The sequence below is a fragment of the Pelodiscus sinensis genome, chromosome 5, assembly GCF_052426305.1.
Source record: "Pelodiscus sinensis isolate ZL-2025 chromosome 5, ASM5242630v1, whole genome shotgun sequence".
Taxonomy (NCBI): Eukaryota; Metazoa; Chordata; order Testudines; family Trionychidae; genus Pelodiscus; species Pelodiscus sinensis.
Genome location: NC_143056.1, coordinates 59849136 through 59865102, shown reverse-complemented (window position 1 = coordinate 59865102; position 15967 = coordinate 59849136). Strand labels below are relative to the sequence as shown.

General features: G+C 41.7%; 1 long non-coding RNA gene across 1 annotated transcript in view; it reads right to left on the bottom strand.

The window, feature by feature from the left end:
- The window catches only part of LOC149524320 (uncharacterized), a 30770-nt gene extending 21436 nt beyond the window's left edge, over positions 1-9334 (bottom strand). Inside the window, exons 1-2 of the long non-coding RNA XR_016349642.1 lie at positions 9197-9334; positions 3862-4000 (exon numbers count right to left, since the gene is read on the bottom strand). This is a non-coding gene — a long non-coding RNA (uncharacterized LOC149524320). The remainder of the gene's footprint in view (positions 1-3861; positions 4001-9196) is intronic.
- Positions 9335-15967: the final 6633 nt, after the last annotated feature.

Sequence of the window (15967 nt, the reverse complement as noted above, 5' to 3'; positions counted from 1 at the left end):
CTATACATGCTGAGGGAGTAGAGGGGCTGAGAGCGGACCACAAGCAGTTGCTCACAGTGAAGCAGTGTAAAAGGCACCCCCGGTCGAGGAAAGGAAAGGACACAAATGTCCAGCAGTCCAGATTGTACTTTGAGTAACGTCACTGCATGACATTTTCAAAGAGCAGTTGGTATTCAGAACTGTTTCTTGGTGAGTTAGACAGACTAGACATGGTATTTGAGGTCATTATTCCGAACTGTTGGGGACGACTGTGTAAATTCACAAGACCAACACTGACTTTGAATTGTGTGCCTTGTAACTCACTGTGGAACTTAACCCACAGCAATTCTCTTCTAGTACTTGGGCCAATGTGGGGAGACACATGGATAAAAACTCATGGTACATCTTGGAAGAAGAAAACATATCAGAATAAAACCCCTTATCCAGGAATAAGGAATCTTCCGGGAAAGGCTTGATCTTCCAAAAGATCCCGTCTAGACTGGCGCTTTTCTTTGGCAAAGCCCCGAGCCGGAAAAAAGCGGCAGCCATGTTCATGCAAATGCCGCAGGGGATATTTAAATCTCCCCCGCGGCATTTGCAATTCCGACTGGTCTCATTAGCATCCCTTTTCCAGAAAAGGGTGCCAATGTAGACACAGCCACTTAGTTCTGTGGCTCTTTCCTCTAAAGTTAAATTCCAAAGCTTATTTTCCCATAACTGAACATTGTCTATAAAAAGCTATCATACGATATTGTAAATTTAAGGTTATTTTTGGTTTTAATTGCTGGATTTCATTTAAAAATAGATCCCTTAGAGGGTAAAACAACATTCATACTAGCTAATAACTTGTACCCAAAGCTCAAAATAGGTAATACTAAGGTATCATTTATATTGTTAAAATAAATGCATATTTTAATACATGGGGAGAGAAACGGGAATCACAAAATGAAAGGCGAGTTTCCAGCAAGTTTCCATTGCTATATATTATATTTATTTTTCCATTCAAGCTTTGCATGGACAAAATGTATTGATTGTGTCCTTCCCTTAAATAAAAAGTGTTTCTGTTCAATATACAGTACAAGGTGGTTGCAGTGAGTATCCATAGTCACAGGAGCAAATAAAGTCAAGTTCAGATTTGCTGGAAAGGCAATTAAATGGTTGCACTGGAAAATACAAGTATTACATCACCTCTCAAAGCAACTTGTAACCTAAAATACCCTTAATCTCATAAGAATCTGTCGCTTTGTTCCCATTAAAAAGGATAGCAGGAATCTGTCAATGACCCATTCTGTAGGTATTAGAACCCTATTGGTTAATTACTGCTGTCACCAGTGAAAACATTGTGGGTCATAAGACTGCATCCTGAATAAAAGAAATGCATAGGAATCCCTTCTGGTATAAGGTACCAGTGTCTGGTATAGAGAACCAGAGAGTAAGTGTCCATGTTGTGTTATTTTGGAATGATATTTTCTAAATGTAAGACCTGAAGAGCTTTGTATAACTCAAAAGCTTGTCCTTTTCACCAACACAATTTGGTCCAATTAAAATATAAAATTTAAAAAAAGCCACTTCAACCTCTCGTTGCTCTAATTTTCTAAATAATTTAGAACCCAAGCAAGGTCTTCCAATTCTATGAATGTGTAGGGGTTTTTTTTTTTTTTTTTTTGAGTAAATTAAAAAGAAAAAACCACACACATTTCTGCAATGATCTCCACTTCATAGGTTTACCTCAGATCATGAACAGAGTTTGTATGGATTGATTACTTTTATATTTTAGTCAAGGTAACAATATAATATAGGAACCTTCAAAGGGAACTGCAGAAATGCAATGTCTTTTAATGGAATTTCAATTATCTCTAGATGCCCATTCAAACTGATTTTCACAGTCCTCCTGGAAAAGAGAAGATAGATGCGTCAGGTGAAGGTTTAGGTCTTTACAACTAGTTTCATTTTTATCAGTACTCTGTCAGCACTTCAAAATTTGCAGCAATAGAACACCCCTCCCCTGTACCACTTATCATACAGGAGACAGGGACAATGAGTCAATGAAGCAAGGTTAAGACCTCTACCAGGTTCAGTTTGTCCCAGATCATCAAATCCCACTCTCTCATGAAAGCACTGGGAGGACTTTGTAGAAGAATTTTGGCACTCTCAAGCTGTGTCCTACATGAATTTCCCCCTTTCCAGCTTAGACTCCCAAAGGAAGGGTGTTCTGAGAAGTAGACAAGGTTCCCTACCTCATTGGGTTACTGCATTTTAAACTGGTAAAAGATTGCCAAAGAAACTAAATAGAGCAACTTCTACTCTTTCATAACCTTTCAGTTAGGTGATTTTCTGACCAGCCTCAACAGTTGACCAGAGTCCTAGTTGGACTTCAAAAGTTGCTATATGACCTCTCTTCTGCTCCACCTCCCTCCCAGTTCACCAAGATCAAAACCAACCTTTTCTATAGAACACTTCCTTTTTTAACAGAGGACTATCAAGATTTTACAACAATTTATATTATACCTTCACTAACTCAGCAGGAATTTCAGTCCAATTCAGAGCTGAAAAGATGGGGAAAAAAATCTGCCCCTTCAAATGGAGTTTGAAGCTTGGTAAATGCATACAGAAAATTCATACACTTTATAGATAGATTCTCTAAATCACAGGTAGCATCATGTCAAGATTCATCAAGAGTTCACACCTTTAAGCTTTTACTTTTCACTCTTGAAAATTTAAGTTACAAGTTACCAGCTGTGGCAAAGTCAGTCCCACTACTGGGTCCCAGATTCCTGTTCAGTCCACCATCTCACAGTCTAGGTACTGCAGCCCAGGTACCACTTGTCCTTGCCAGGGTTTGGGCTTCTATCCCTCAGCTAAAAAGGGCAAAGAGGCAGATGCCCCCTGGTCAGCCTGGGCTGGATAACCAGTCCTCCCTAGCTACCAGCTGGGTTCACAGGCTACTTAGGGAAGGCAACACAAACACCCCCGTCAGAGTCCCTCACCTACCCTTCTGTCTCTAGCAACACTGACAGGTCTCTGATTCTTTTCTTATCTGGTATAGGTTTTCACCTCTCTCCAACCTCCTTTTCTACCCTCTGCACCTTCCACACTTCCTAGCTGGGAAGGCCTTTTTAAAGACCCAGTGGCTGCCCGAAGTGAAATCAGCTGGCCCTTAAATGATTTGTAGGAGCTACGCCCGGGCTGGGCTCACTCCGCCTATGCTAAATCTGGGTCAGTTGCTCCTGGCTGCCTATGCTAAATCTGGGTCAGTTGCTCCTGGCTGCCCTGAAGTAGGTCCTGGCTAATCAAGAGAGGCATTTTCTGCTTCTTAAAACTGCCTTCACCTTCTAATCTAGCCCTCTAGTTTGACCCTGTCACACAACATACAGGTTAAAGAGAAAAAGGAAACATCATGAAACCCAACATATCACTGGACTCTCCCAACCTTAGAAAGAAGGAGAGTGTGTATGTAGAATAATAATGTGTTTATTCAGAATTTGAGTCATCTATTCTTCCATCCATTTTCTTAAATAGCACATAGCTGAAATCCAAATCCACTTCCTACATTCTTTGAATGACCAACCTCTATGGAAATGTGCACCAGCTGTCCCTATATTAAAATATGCTTACAAGTTTATAAGTACTTCCTATCATTAAAAATAAATTTTACATGGGTATATTTATGCTGAGAACTTCAGATGAATCTAACAATAAGAAATTTTTTTTAGAAATTATAATTAAATAAATTCTGGACTCCAAAGATGGATTTGAGGTAGAAATTAAGAGACAGATTGATTTATAGCTCTGTAGTCTGATTCTGTCGAAGGATAAAACACAGTTTAACATACTGCAGTTTTAAAGGATTTATCCCAGCTAATCCCAATCTTCAACCTTTACCTTCTAATTTGTTTGATAAAGCTGTCCTTGTGAATTTCCAGTTCCATTTGTGTCTCCTGATGAGGTTCCATATCAAGTGAGAAAGACCTGATAGCATAATCCTGTTGAAATGTCTTCTATTCCAGACTCCTTACTCTACCTAGATATAGATATACAACAAACAGATACAAAACATAATTATGGCCGAGATATTTTCCCTATGTTCCACTTGAAATTGTGGGACTGTGTTGGGAAATGAGATGGAGATTGGGTAGACCAAGGGAGAAGTCAAAGAGTTTTACCATGAAAGGGGATGAACTGATCCTAAGAACGAGGGGCACACTTACTAACCAGCACCTAAAATTATATGTACAGTACCTGCAATTTTATGTTGTAAAGTTTTTGCCCAAGTTAAAAAAATGGATCTCTATGCAGTTACATGTACATACTGTTGATTAGCCACCAATTTGTGTTGGCAAGTGCAATAGCCACACAGAAACCCACAGAATTGTACATAAAACCAGGTCAAGGCCTCTGAAAATCATAACACTCAAATGTAGTATTACTTTATATAAACTAAATAGGCCTCTTAGGTATGGAACATTTTCTGGACTAAAATGTAGACTGTTCCTTGCAATATGGTCCATGTACATGGGATGAAGTTAGGCAACACATCAAAATTATTTTAGTGCTCTTATTTACAAGAAGAACAGAACAGGATAGGTGTGTCTGTGCTGGACAATAGGGCATTTCAGACTGTGCAACAGGCAATTTAAAATTATAAATCCAGATTGGTAAACATGATTACAATTATTGGCACAATAATGCACCATGTAATATAAGGTATCTTCTATGTATACTGCATAACACTTCAGTTGGAATCCTCAACAGTGTACATATTTATAAGTGCAAATGCAAGGCACTGATGATACTTTGGCTTCTTTGCATTGCTTAATAATGTCAGGTTCAAAACTGCTCACAATAAAAGTTGTCAACACTCAAAAAACTTAGGGAAGATTGCTTGTTTTGCATTTTCAGCAGATCTCATCAAGAATGTTTTGACCACCTGAGTTACAAAATGCTCAAAATAGTATTACACACACTGTCCCACACTGGCATATATCTATTAATTACTGTCCCCTGAAAAGCACTTATCAGAAAATAATTCTGTGAATTTATTATTCTTTCTTCCAAGCAGTGGGAAAAAAGTACAACCAACTCTTTGAGACATAGTTAAAATATAAATATCAGTAAATCTTATTTTACAGTTGTATGCCTTAGCCTCTTCCAATAAATATTTATTGTTGAGAACATCTATTCTAAAGGTATTTTAAATGAATTAGGTGTCAGAAAAAAGTGGCCATCTCAGAAACTGAAAAGCTATATCTATCCATGGTGCAAAGATAGGATAGGCAAAGAAAACGCAAGTTTCGCCATCCTACCCTGCTAACCTTCTTTTATAATATGGATGGACCAACTACATCTAGTTTATTTCCCTAAAGCCATTTGTTCTTTAATGTCTTGTCTGAAACCATCAACCAAGATTCCAGATCATGCCAATTGTGATGTGAACGATGTGTAATGAATCTATGCACTGCAGACAAAAGAAAGTTACGTAAACTCCGCTTCACACAAACACATGCATCTTGGGAGCCAGGAGTAGAACTTTCCCTTTAGAGCCAAAAAACACAGGTCTCTACCACATAAGCTGAAGGAAAACGGTCTTCCCTTACACTACTAGCATTAGTCCATGTCCTCATTTAGTTTCTGCCACTAGAAAGCAATGTTATTCATTTATACACAGACGGTACAGTACAATACACCCACTACGTACCAAGTACATAATATAATTTTTAGTTTGATTTGGTTCATAAAACTCTTTAGGTATTTGCATCCTATGTTCTGTGTGCCTATCCTATAAATTAGTATACGTACCCAATAATAATTTAATAAAAACAAAGGGCCTACTCATCCCATCTTAAAACGCAGACAACGAACGTAAACCATACTAAACCCCTCAGATCCATTCCCTCCCTAAAAGCCAGGGGGATGGATGGAGGAGGAAAGTTGAGCTTTGCAGCATGTCCAGAAGGTCAACAAATCCGAACTCTAACAAAACAAGGAGCAAGTTCCTAAGTCAAGGAGCGCTCATGAGAAAGCTCATCCAATAGCTCCCCTTTTGCTAATACTAGGAGGGATCCTATTCACATATGCATGACTAGGCTACCCAGGCACTATGGTAAAACAAATAAATAGTATTCTTAACCATAGCAGTATAGAAAAATCAACTAACTTCAAAAACGTTCAGTCACCATGATACAAACCATAACCTGAATGGCTTCCTGCCTATTTACAAAGCTCGAGCCATCCATCAGATCTCACTTACCACCACTCTATTTTTAACTGCATAGAGGACAGTCAATCTACAGACGACAGTGCTTATCAGTGTTTTAAGTACTACTTCAGTCACTGGCATTTTATACTGGAGATACAAGAAAGTCAAACCATTACAAGTATTACAAGATTAATTTCAAGAATAACCAACTACTGATCAAAGGAAACAGATAAACTAATGTTATCTGAAAGGAGAACAAATCATTTTTAACACAACATGTCAGCACTGTAGGCCTCTTCATTTTTTTGTAATGAAGTTTTATGTAAGAGGACAATGAAAAATCCAAAAATTTTCGAACCATTTGAGAGCAGAGACGAGACCAAACCAGAAACATAGACTTATGTACCAACATATGTTTAAAGAGACCAGGTGGGGTTAGAGAGAGAAGGTAAGATCTTTTGTTGGCCCAACAAGATCTTTTTGTGGGCCCTCATCCACTGTGTCTCTAATATTGTGGGACCAAAACAGCTACAACAATAATTCATACAACATATGTCTAGATCTTTAGTAACACCTGGAAATGCTACAATAGTTAACTCTGGAAGCTTGCAAATTCCTAACCCCAGACTACATATTTTTGCCAAATGCCACCTATTACTGTTAAACTTTGAAATTATGAAGTTATTTGTCAAGTCTGAAATAAAACTGGCAGTTCCTAATCCTTTCTGATGCATGCCATTGTAAATGCCAATGACTCTACTACTAATGTTTACTGACACAGCCTAGAGATTTTAGGTCAACTGTGGCCACAATACACAAAATACGGTAAAATTGGCCACATTCAAATTTGCTAGCATCTACCATATCTGCCCAAGTGCAAACACTTCTGAATGCACACTTTCAGCACATTATAAACTTTATGAATCAGCTGCATGAGGTTCTCTCCGAGATGAAACTGGGCTCTAAAAGCCTCCAGTGTCAGTCTGTTAATTTTGCTTTCTAATTAGTTCCGTTATTTTTTCCATCTCTTCTACTTGTATATAATATGCTTCTGTAACTTAATGGAGTTTCCTTGCCTTTGTTTGTTATTGCTGTAAGTTATTCATTTTTTCATGATTGATTACATAAAATAATTGTTTACAAAAGGAAATAACTAAGATCCCTATGTATTCAAGACATGGCTACACTGCATCAGCCATTGACAATTTCCTCGAGATTTTTCTTTTATTAAGTTTATGGATCAATGACTCCCAGAGTACTTACCCCAGCAAAGGGAGGGGGAGGGAGAGCGAGCGCGAGCACTCCCACTCCCACTCCCACTCCCTTTTACAACAGCAATGTGCAATTCATGCCTCCCAGTAAAATATTTACAAGAGAAATACAGAAACCTAGGACTGTCCATTCTTTTATTTAAAAAAGTGTCAAATCAGGCCACTTTTGATTAATCTTACTTTCTGGCTTAGACTCACATAGATTCACATGTATGAATTTCATTTTAATTTTGAAGTTTAAATAAACACAAAGTCAAGTTTGGACAGAACTGCTCTTTGAGAAGTTTTGCCTGGTTTCAACTCAAAACCATTCAAAAATTCTATTTCACACTCAAAGTATCCACTCAAAGCTACCAACCAGTTACAAGCTTGCTCTAAACTCAGTTTTGGCTCACCAAAAACTCAGTCAAAGCTTATTGCAATATGCAAACATCTGGGCAATTTGACCTAAGTTTTGAATTCCTTTACAGCTTTTGTGCTCAAAGTGGGTGTGAGGTCTGGGGGACACAGAAATTCCGCAGGCCGCTGTGGGCCCTGCAGGCCCCCCCCCCAAATGTGAGGCCCTATGCAGCTGCTTCGAACTGTCCTATGGATGGGGTGGCTCTGTATATAGGATTGTAGAGTTAGAATGAAGTTTCTATATTATCTGAACCATGAGTACGTATACCCATTATTATTTTTCCCTGTCTTCTGCAAGAGTGGATGCTCTTGTTGTCTTTGTAAATGTTGAATAACCCTTTGACCTCTATGATATTCTGAGGCAAGAAGGTTAGTTGTACACTATGTGAAAAGGTAAAAACTGTTATGAAGTTTAAATTAGCTACCTATTATTTTTCATTCTCATTCCCCTTGTTCTTTTATTATAATAATGGGTGATTAGGAAGAGCCCACTTTAACTGTGCTATACCTTTCAATTCATATCCCCCATTAACAGCCCTAATCTTTTTAATCTCTCTTCATGTAGAAGATTTTACTCCTGAAGGCATTCGGTGCCAAAAAATTATTCACAAAATATGTCAAAATTCTGCAAGTTGTGTCAATAAATAAACGCAGAGGTTCCAGCATGTCAGTGGGGATCACACACCATTAGCTGCATGAAGGTGAATGATCACCCCACATCCTCCTGACACACTCAGGCTTCGGACTTAGCAGTGAGGCTGCATCTGTCCCTGACACAGCATAAGGTGCAAAATTCCCCCAGGAGTAGACTTTTCATACCAACATGCCCGTCTTTTGACTCTTTCATGAAATAAATCTCCTCTGAAAAAATATGGGCATTGTATGCCATTAGACAGTTTGTAGAACCTACATACATATCACTGTGAGATCCATCTGTGGGCCAACAGGATTTAGGCCTTAAAAGCATTGCCAACTTACCTGATTTGCCATGAGTCTCTTGGGGAAATTCTGCACCATTGTGTGTGTACAGAATATCTCCCATAGATTTCTTTGCTTCTCCACAGGAAAAAAAAGTGACTAACTGGGAAGGAAGTGGAAGCTGCAAGAACAGTCAGGCACCTCTCCGTAGCTGTGCAGGTGCATTGCTTCAGGCATCCAGAATAGTTGGCAGAGGCCTAACTTACCACAGGGCTGGGGACACACCAGCTAATAACTGTTACCTACTGTCAGAGTGCAAGCCCCCTATCGTACCTCAGTGCCCCCTGACTGTCCTCAACTAGCCCGTCTCAGGGCAAGTTACAGTCTGTATGGGTTGCTCATCATTGGCATTTGTCGCAACAGCTCTGCTTACCTAGTCAGCCTCTTGATCGGCCCACAAACCAGAGGCTTTGTCTCCAGCCCCTAGTCAAGGGAAGTCTTGGCTGGCCCGCTTCCAGCCTTTGCTGGCTATCCCCAGTTTGTCTCCCTCCAAGGAGCGCCTGCATCCTCGGCAGTCAATCCTCCACTAGCTCCCCCCAAGCAAACTGTGCTTCTCCATTTATAGCTGTCAGCTGGGCTCTCACTCGCCCTAATGGTTTCAGCTGGCTTCTACAAGCCAATTGTGCTGCCCTAGATAGTTGCCAGCTGGGCTCTCCCTAGCCCAAACAGCTCCAGCTGGCCTCTTTGTTTCTAGCCCCGGCTCAGGGCCTGAGTCCTGGTCTTAAAGGGCCAGTGCAGGGCAGGCTCCCTGTCACACCTACCCTGAGATCAGCTGCTAATCCCAACTGAGCTGGAGGAAGAAGAGGACAGGACTTTCTCTTTCCCTGCTAGGGGCTGTCAGACCCACCCTCAGAAACCTCCCCCAGCTGCATGAAGTTCAGCATCCTCCCCTGATTTCTGCCCCGTCACTCCTCAGCTGTGGGGAGAGGAATCATTGTACAGGGGCTGCTCTCTCATCCACCCAACACCCCTGCATCCAGACATCCTATACCCAGACATCCCTGCCAAGCCTCACCCAGAACCCCCTTAATCCTCCATAAACAAATCCCATTCACTGACCCTCAACCCCCCTTGCAGCCAGACCCCCTCCTTCTGCACCCAAACCAACTTCTCACTTACACTCAGCCCCCTTCCCTAATGAGCCCCTCCCCTGTGCACTATCCTGAGCCCCCACATCCAGACTCTCATGCCACTAACCCCCAATTAGCTGCACCCATACTCCCACCCCACCCAGCCCTACTTCCCAGCACTCAGAAAGCCCCAAATTCAGACTTCTCTGCTGAGCCCCAACAATCTTCACCTGGAAGCCTCTGTGTTCCTAAACCTGTAACCCCTCCCACCACAAGCTGTTGTGTATCCAGAACTCTCCCATCTAGACTCCCCACTGATCTGCCTGCACCCAGATTATCCCATGTAGAACCCCCTCACCTGACACCCTGGAGCTTTCCACACTGAGCCCCTTCACATTTAGATCCTGTCTGGTTGAGTCTGCCTGCCCCACAAATGGTAGGACAGGGCCTCAGAGATGGGTGCAGTCACTGATTCTATGTCTTGGAGTTCAGGGTGATCTCTCACCTTTGTGCAGCCATGCTGGAGCCTCAAGTTCACGTTTTCATTACTGTTCTTAGAAATTAGCCCAGTTAGCATTTCTTGCTTTTTTACATAGAATAATGCACCTTCCTTACCTAGTTGGACACGATAAATCAAATGTGTTAGTCTCAAGGTTCTTGTGCTAATGATGACCAATTTCAGCTGTTGCAGCCCCTACTGGTTCTGCAGATCAACTGTGATACATATAATTTGTACTTGGCTCCAGCTGGAAGCAGGGAAGTTATATAAGGAGGGCTGTAATTCCAGTAATTCATCAACAGCAAATCTAATTTGTCTAGCACAAAGCCACACAGCAAGCCCAGCATTACTCCTAAAAATCTGAAACCTGAATTTCATCTCTATTTGTATCACATCTGAGCTAACCCCCCATGTGAACCATTTCTCCTCACATTCTTACCTATAATGGATGCAAGAAGTTATTGAAGATGTTCTCTGTCCAGGCAAGTATACCTTCAAGATTTCTGTTACAGTCAGAATGAAAAATAGTCTATAGAGACCATGAACTTTTACAGACTCTTTTCTGTTATCTTCATCCAACTCCTTTGATGTTACTGGAGATTATGTTTAGAGATGGTTAGGGTCTGCTGAAATAATGCCCATTCCTCCTACCAGGATTTTTAAAGGAGATAAAAATAGCACTTTCAGACTCTGGAAAGAGGTAAGAGGACCTACGCAAATATGCTGTGTGCAAATTGAAAAGCTAGCCATACCTTTTGCATCATATAGTCTGCCCCACTTACTGCCTCACGTGATTTAGATACTCATATGAGAAACAGCACTTCAGACAAAATACAGGTATCCAGCATATTGTGTGGAGATACTGAGAGTGGATGGTTCTTCCTACCTTCCCGGACACAGTAAGATGCTAGAAGGAAAGGACATCTGAAGGGTGAGTCCACTAGAAAGGCATGCTGAGCAAGTAGGATTAGTAGGCACTAGAAAAGGGGCAGGCAAAGTATGGCCCAAGGGCCAGATGTGGCCCACCAAGCCTTTTGATTTATCTTGTGGCTTGACTTGCCGGGACCTGAGGTAGGCTCTCTGGTGGTCCCCCCTCCCATGAGAGCTGTGAAGATTGGGCTGGGGCTAAGGGTATCCTATGAAGTCCTCCTCTCCACAATGTTCCATGTAAGCTGAGCACTTGGATGGGCACCCAAGAAAGATTCAGGTGCCACCCAGCTGCCTAACAAAGCGCTCAGAGCAAGTAGCATATGTTCCTATTGGTGGTGGTGCACATAAAATATATTCTTCACATGGAAGAAAAAAAATAGAGGGAACATGGCTCCCCTTTCCCCTGCTACAAGGGGTGCGTGGCACAGAGAGGTACATGGCCACAACAGCCAGCTGTTTTGAGCAGCTTAGGGCTGTAGCAGGTAGAGATCCTCCCTGAGAGTCCTACCAAGCTGCTGGTAGGGAGCTGCCTAAGTAAGTGCCTCCTGGTACCCCAACTCCCTGCCACCCCCAACTCCCTGCCCTAGGTCACCACTCTCTCCCAGGACCTGCAACCTCTCCTTCACCCTTCCCCCAAGCCAGAATCCTCCCCAGTACCCAACCCCCCTCCCATACCCTGCACTCCAATCCACTGTCCCAGGTCACAACCCCCTCACTCACCCAAACCCCCTCTCATACCCTACACCCTCTCCTGCACCCCAGTCCCTTACCCCAAACTGCCTTTTGCACCCAACTTCTGTTCTAGACCCTGCACCCCCTCAAAAAAAGTGTGGTTTTTGACCACTTACCAAAATCTTGGTGTGCCCCCCATCAAAAGTTATTGCCCACCCCTGTTAGAAAGTCACAAAGAAAAGGGGTTTCTTCCATGTTTCACATACCACCACAAATTCACAACTGTTAGAAGTTGACATTTCACTCAGCTCTTGTGGGCATGTATTTGATCTACTTTGCTGCCTTTCTCTCCCTCCAGAAAGACTAGCTGTAGTCTCCCTACAAAAGACAGGCTAGCTTCACTCCCAATTTTAGCCCCCTAACCCAAGCCACGACCTCCAATGAGGGGGCAGAGCAAAGAGAGCAACTGCTTCAGGACCCGGTGATTCAAAAGGGCCTGAGGTTCCTGGACACTGCTACTACAGCATCAGTGGCAGGTGCAGCTCAAATTTGCAGCTGGAGCCCCAAGCAGTTCTAAAGGGCTGGCAGGAGGAGGCTAGTCCCCAGCCCCACCCTTTCCAGGATCATAGAACTGGCTCTGCCAATCTTAGCCAGGATGCCAGAAATTTTGTCACCCACCCTGGTCCAAGCCCCAGTCAGTAGGCACAGGACAGCCTTGAGTTTTTAATTGCAATGTACACATGCTTTAAAGGCCCATTCTTTGCCTTAAATGGCTTAGGTTAAAACCTCAGTGAAATGTTAGTGTGTGCTCCTCACAGAAGACAAATATATGAGACAGACAGTTAAAGACCCCACATAATGAAGCATAATGGAGGCTGCCCAGAAACTAGCATGTGTTGGATGGAGGGTTCCACTGGGTAGTCACTGAAGCAGTTATACTTGTGTCTATGGAAAAGACCATCTGAGGGGCAAAGAAAGTCAAACAGCAGCTGGGAAGCACAGCATAGCCCTGACAGCAGCCTAGAGAGAAAGAGAGGTTCTGGGACAAAGTGCTGGTTGAACAGAATCCTGTACACTACAAGATTCTAAATTCAATGAAGTTTAGAATTGCAAGTTCCTGAACTCATGATGGCTACATCTACACTGGCAGCTTCTTGAGCAAGAACTCTTTTGCGGAAGAGTTCTTGTGCAAAAACTCTTTCAGAAGAGAGCGTCTACACTGGCATGTGCTTTTGCACAAGAGATGTTCTTTTGCGCAAGAGCATCCCTGCCAGTGTAGACGCTCCCTTGCACAAGAAAGCTCTGATGCCCATTTTAACCATAGGGCTTTCTCACGCAAGAAATTCATGTTGCCTGTCTACACTGGCCTCTTGCGCAAGAACAGTTGCTCAGGAGAGCTTATTCCTGAGCAGGAGCGTCAAAGTTCTTGCGCAAGAAGCCCTGATTTTATACAGTAGAACGTCAGTTTACTTGCGCAAGAACACATGGCCAGTGTAGACAGGCAGCAAGTTTTTGCACAAGAGCGGCTGCTTTGGCGCAAGTTCACACGAGTGTAGACACAGCCATACTATATTCAGAACAGTTAAGAGAAAAAAAAATCTATATTTCCTTCAGTAGATGGTTTATGACCAATCATAATATGCAAAAACCTCTCTGCTTCACTCAGGCCACTAGCTAGTAAACCAGACGTTAATTGCTATAGTTGACAAATGCTTTGGATATAACGATTGTGCCAAAAGTGAACTTTTCATCAGTTTATCAAAGAACTGAGCTTTTATCCAATTAACACATTATAAAACTAGATCTAACCAAAAGCTGTTGAAAGTGCAGTGTGTTAATCCTCCCCTTTGATTGTCTGCCAGGGCATAACTTCTCTCTTAATTTAACATTAATCAATATTATGGTCCATCATGGGACCGAACTTCAAAAATATTCAAATAATTGTGACAGCCTCTTTTTTAAAAAAAGATACCTTTTTCAGCTTACTAGCAGTAACAATAAATGACACACTATAAAAAATGACTTAACCAATCAACCAAGGAAGGTGCTAATTGTTCTTATCACCCTCTTGTAACTCCTTGAACAATCTACTCACTGTCTGCGGGCCGCCCTCCGCCCCTCCCCCGGCTTCCTTATTTATTCTTGGATCTGGACTTCTAATATTCCAGTCATCTGAAGAAGTGGGTTGTGCCCACAAAAGCTCATGATACCATCTACATGTTTTGTTAGTCTTTAAGGTGCTACTAGACTGTTGTTTTTTAAGGTTTTTTAATAAAAAATACCTCAGCTGCAGATATTCACAGTCAAACTCTAAAGCAGAGATAAAGAGTTGCATTTGTTTCATGACGTATAGCATTCCCGTAGCTGTTTTTTAGAAGATAGAAAATATTTTTCCTGTATGATGGTTTATGTCTAAATGTCAGTCATAGATTTTTGTAAAGCTCTTCTGATAAAAAGCATTCCAAAGAAATGTGGAGAAAATGTTATTAAAGCCCTCATCTTAGAGTCATCCAGCCATTTACCAACGCTCTTGCCTCAGTTGAGCCATATTATAAAAGCAAAATACAGATGGAAAGACTAAGGGCCAAATCTGCTCATCTTATTCCCAAGAGTAGTCACAATAAAGAGAATAGCACTACTCAGGAGTTCAAGATGAGCAGGATTTGGCTCTTAATTATCTTCTTCTATGTCTGCAAATGCAGGATTATTCCTAAAATAATCGTTGTTAGTGCTTTGTCCTCTCTAGGTCTATTTCAAGTGATGAGCCATCCCCTACATTCCTTGGGGGAGAAGGGTTTTATAATAACACTTACTTTACTTTCAGGGTTTTAATGAGGCCTAATATTTAGAAAGATCTCGCTGAGATCTTTGAATAAAAGGTGCCATGCTAGTAAATTACATTATTATAGAACTAGTTCTAACCATGGAAGTAAATAAATGAATATCTGTATGATAATTAGAAGTTATAAAACTAAACAATTCTAGGCAAAAGTAGTTGCACCTACTGAAAGAAAAGCTAAAATATTTTCCTCATGCTGTGTTAATTCAAAATGAAGTTTGATACTTTCTATTATAAATTGAATGATCCCATATTTATTTAACCAGCGTGGAGGGTGAGTCTATGAAAGAGGATGGGAAATGGACCTATATATGCCCTGCAGCTTCTTGGGAAGCACAGGAAAAGGGGATAGATATCACTAATGACTATGTAAAGAACATGAGCTGAAAACCCTGAGAATTAAGTAGAAGTCAACTGCATCCTGAAATAATCAGTCACTTATTTGGATTCTTTTGCTGAACAAGTATTCCAACTGAAGTTTAGATTTATGGGTAGGTAGTATATTGTGAAAATGAGAAATATTGAAGTTTATATGTTCAGCATTATCCACAGTATCCTACAAATTGTCCACATCTAACCGTCCATAGATTCCTAATTCCCTATCTGATGGCCTGATCCTGCACCACTGAATGCAATGAAAACTTTGTTATAGATGTCAATGGGAGCAGGATTTAGCCCTGAATTTGAGCGAGGTCTTTATTACCTAATCCAGAGATAGGGAGCTTAAGGCCTGGGGACAAGATGTGGCCCCCAGCTTGCCTGGATCCAGCCCCCGAGGCTTGGGGCTCCCCACAGCATTGGGGAGCCCAGGCTGGCGTTCCGGTCCTCCGCCAGGCTGAAGCGCACAAAATCTACTAGCCTGGGCCCCTTTAGAATCTGGTGTGCAAAGGGAATGTGAGCAGTGTCTCTCTCCTGCTCAAGTGGAGGTTGTTGTTTTTGTTTCTTTGGTTTTTTGCTTGTCACTTGTGGGTGGCCCCCAACTAATTTTTCTGTCGGTCAGTGGCCCTCAACCCAGTAAAGGTCCCCCATCCCTGACCTAACCTGTAAACAGCAAAGTTTAACATTTTTAAAAAAATCTAACAATAAGGCTTAAAACAAATGGTGTTTATCATTTTTTCCTTTTTATATCTGACA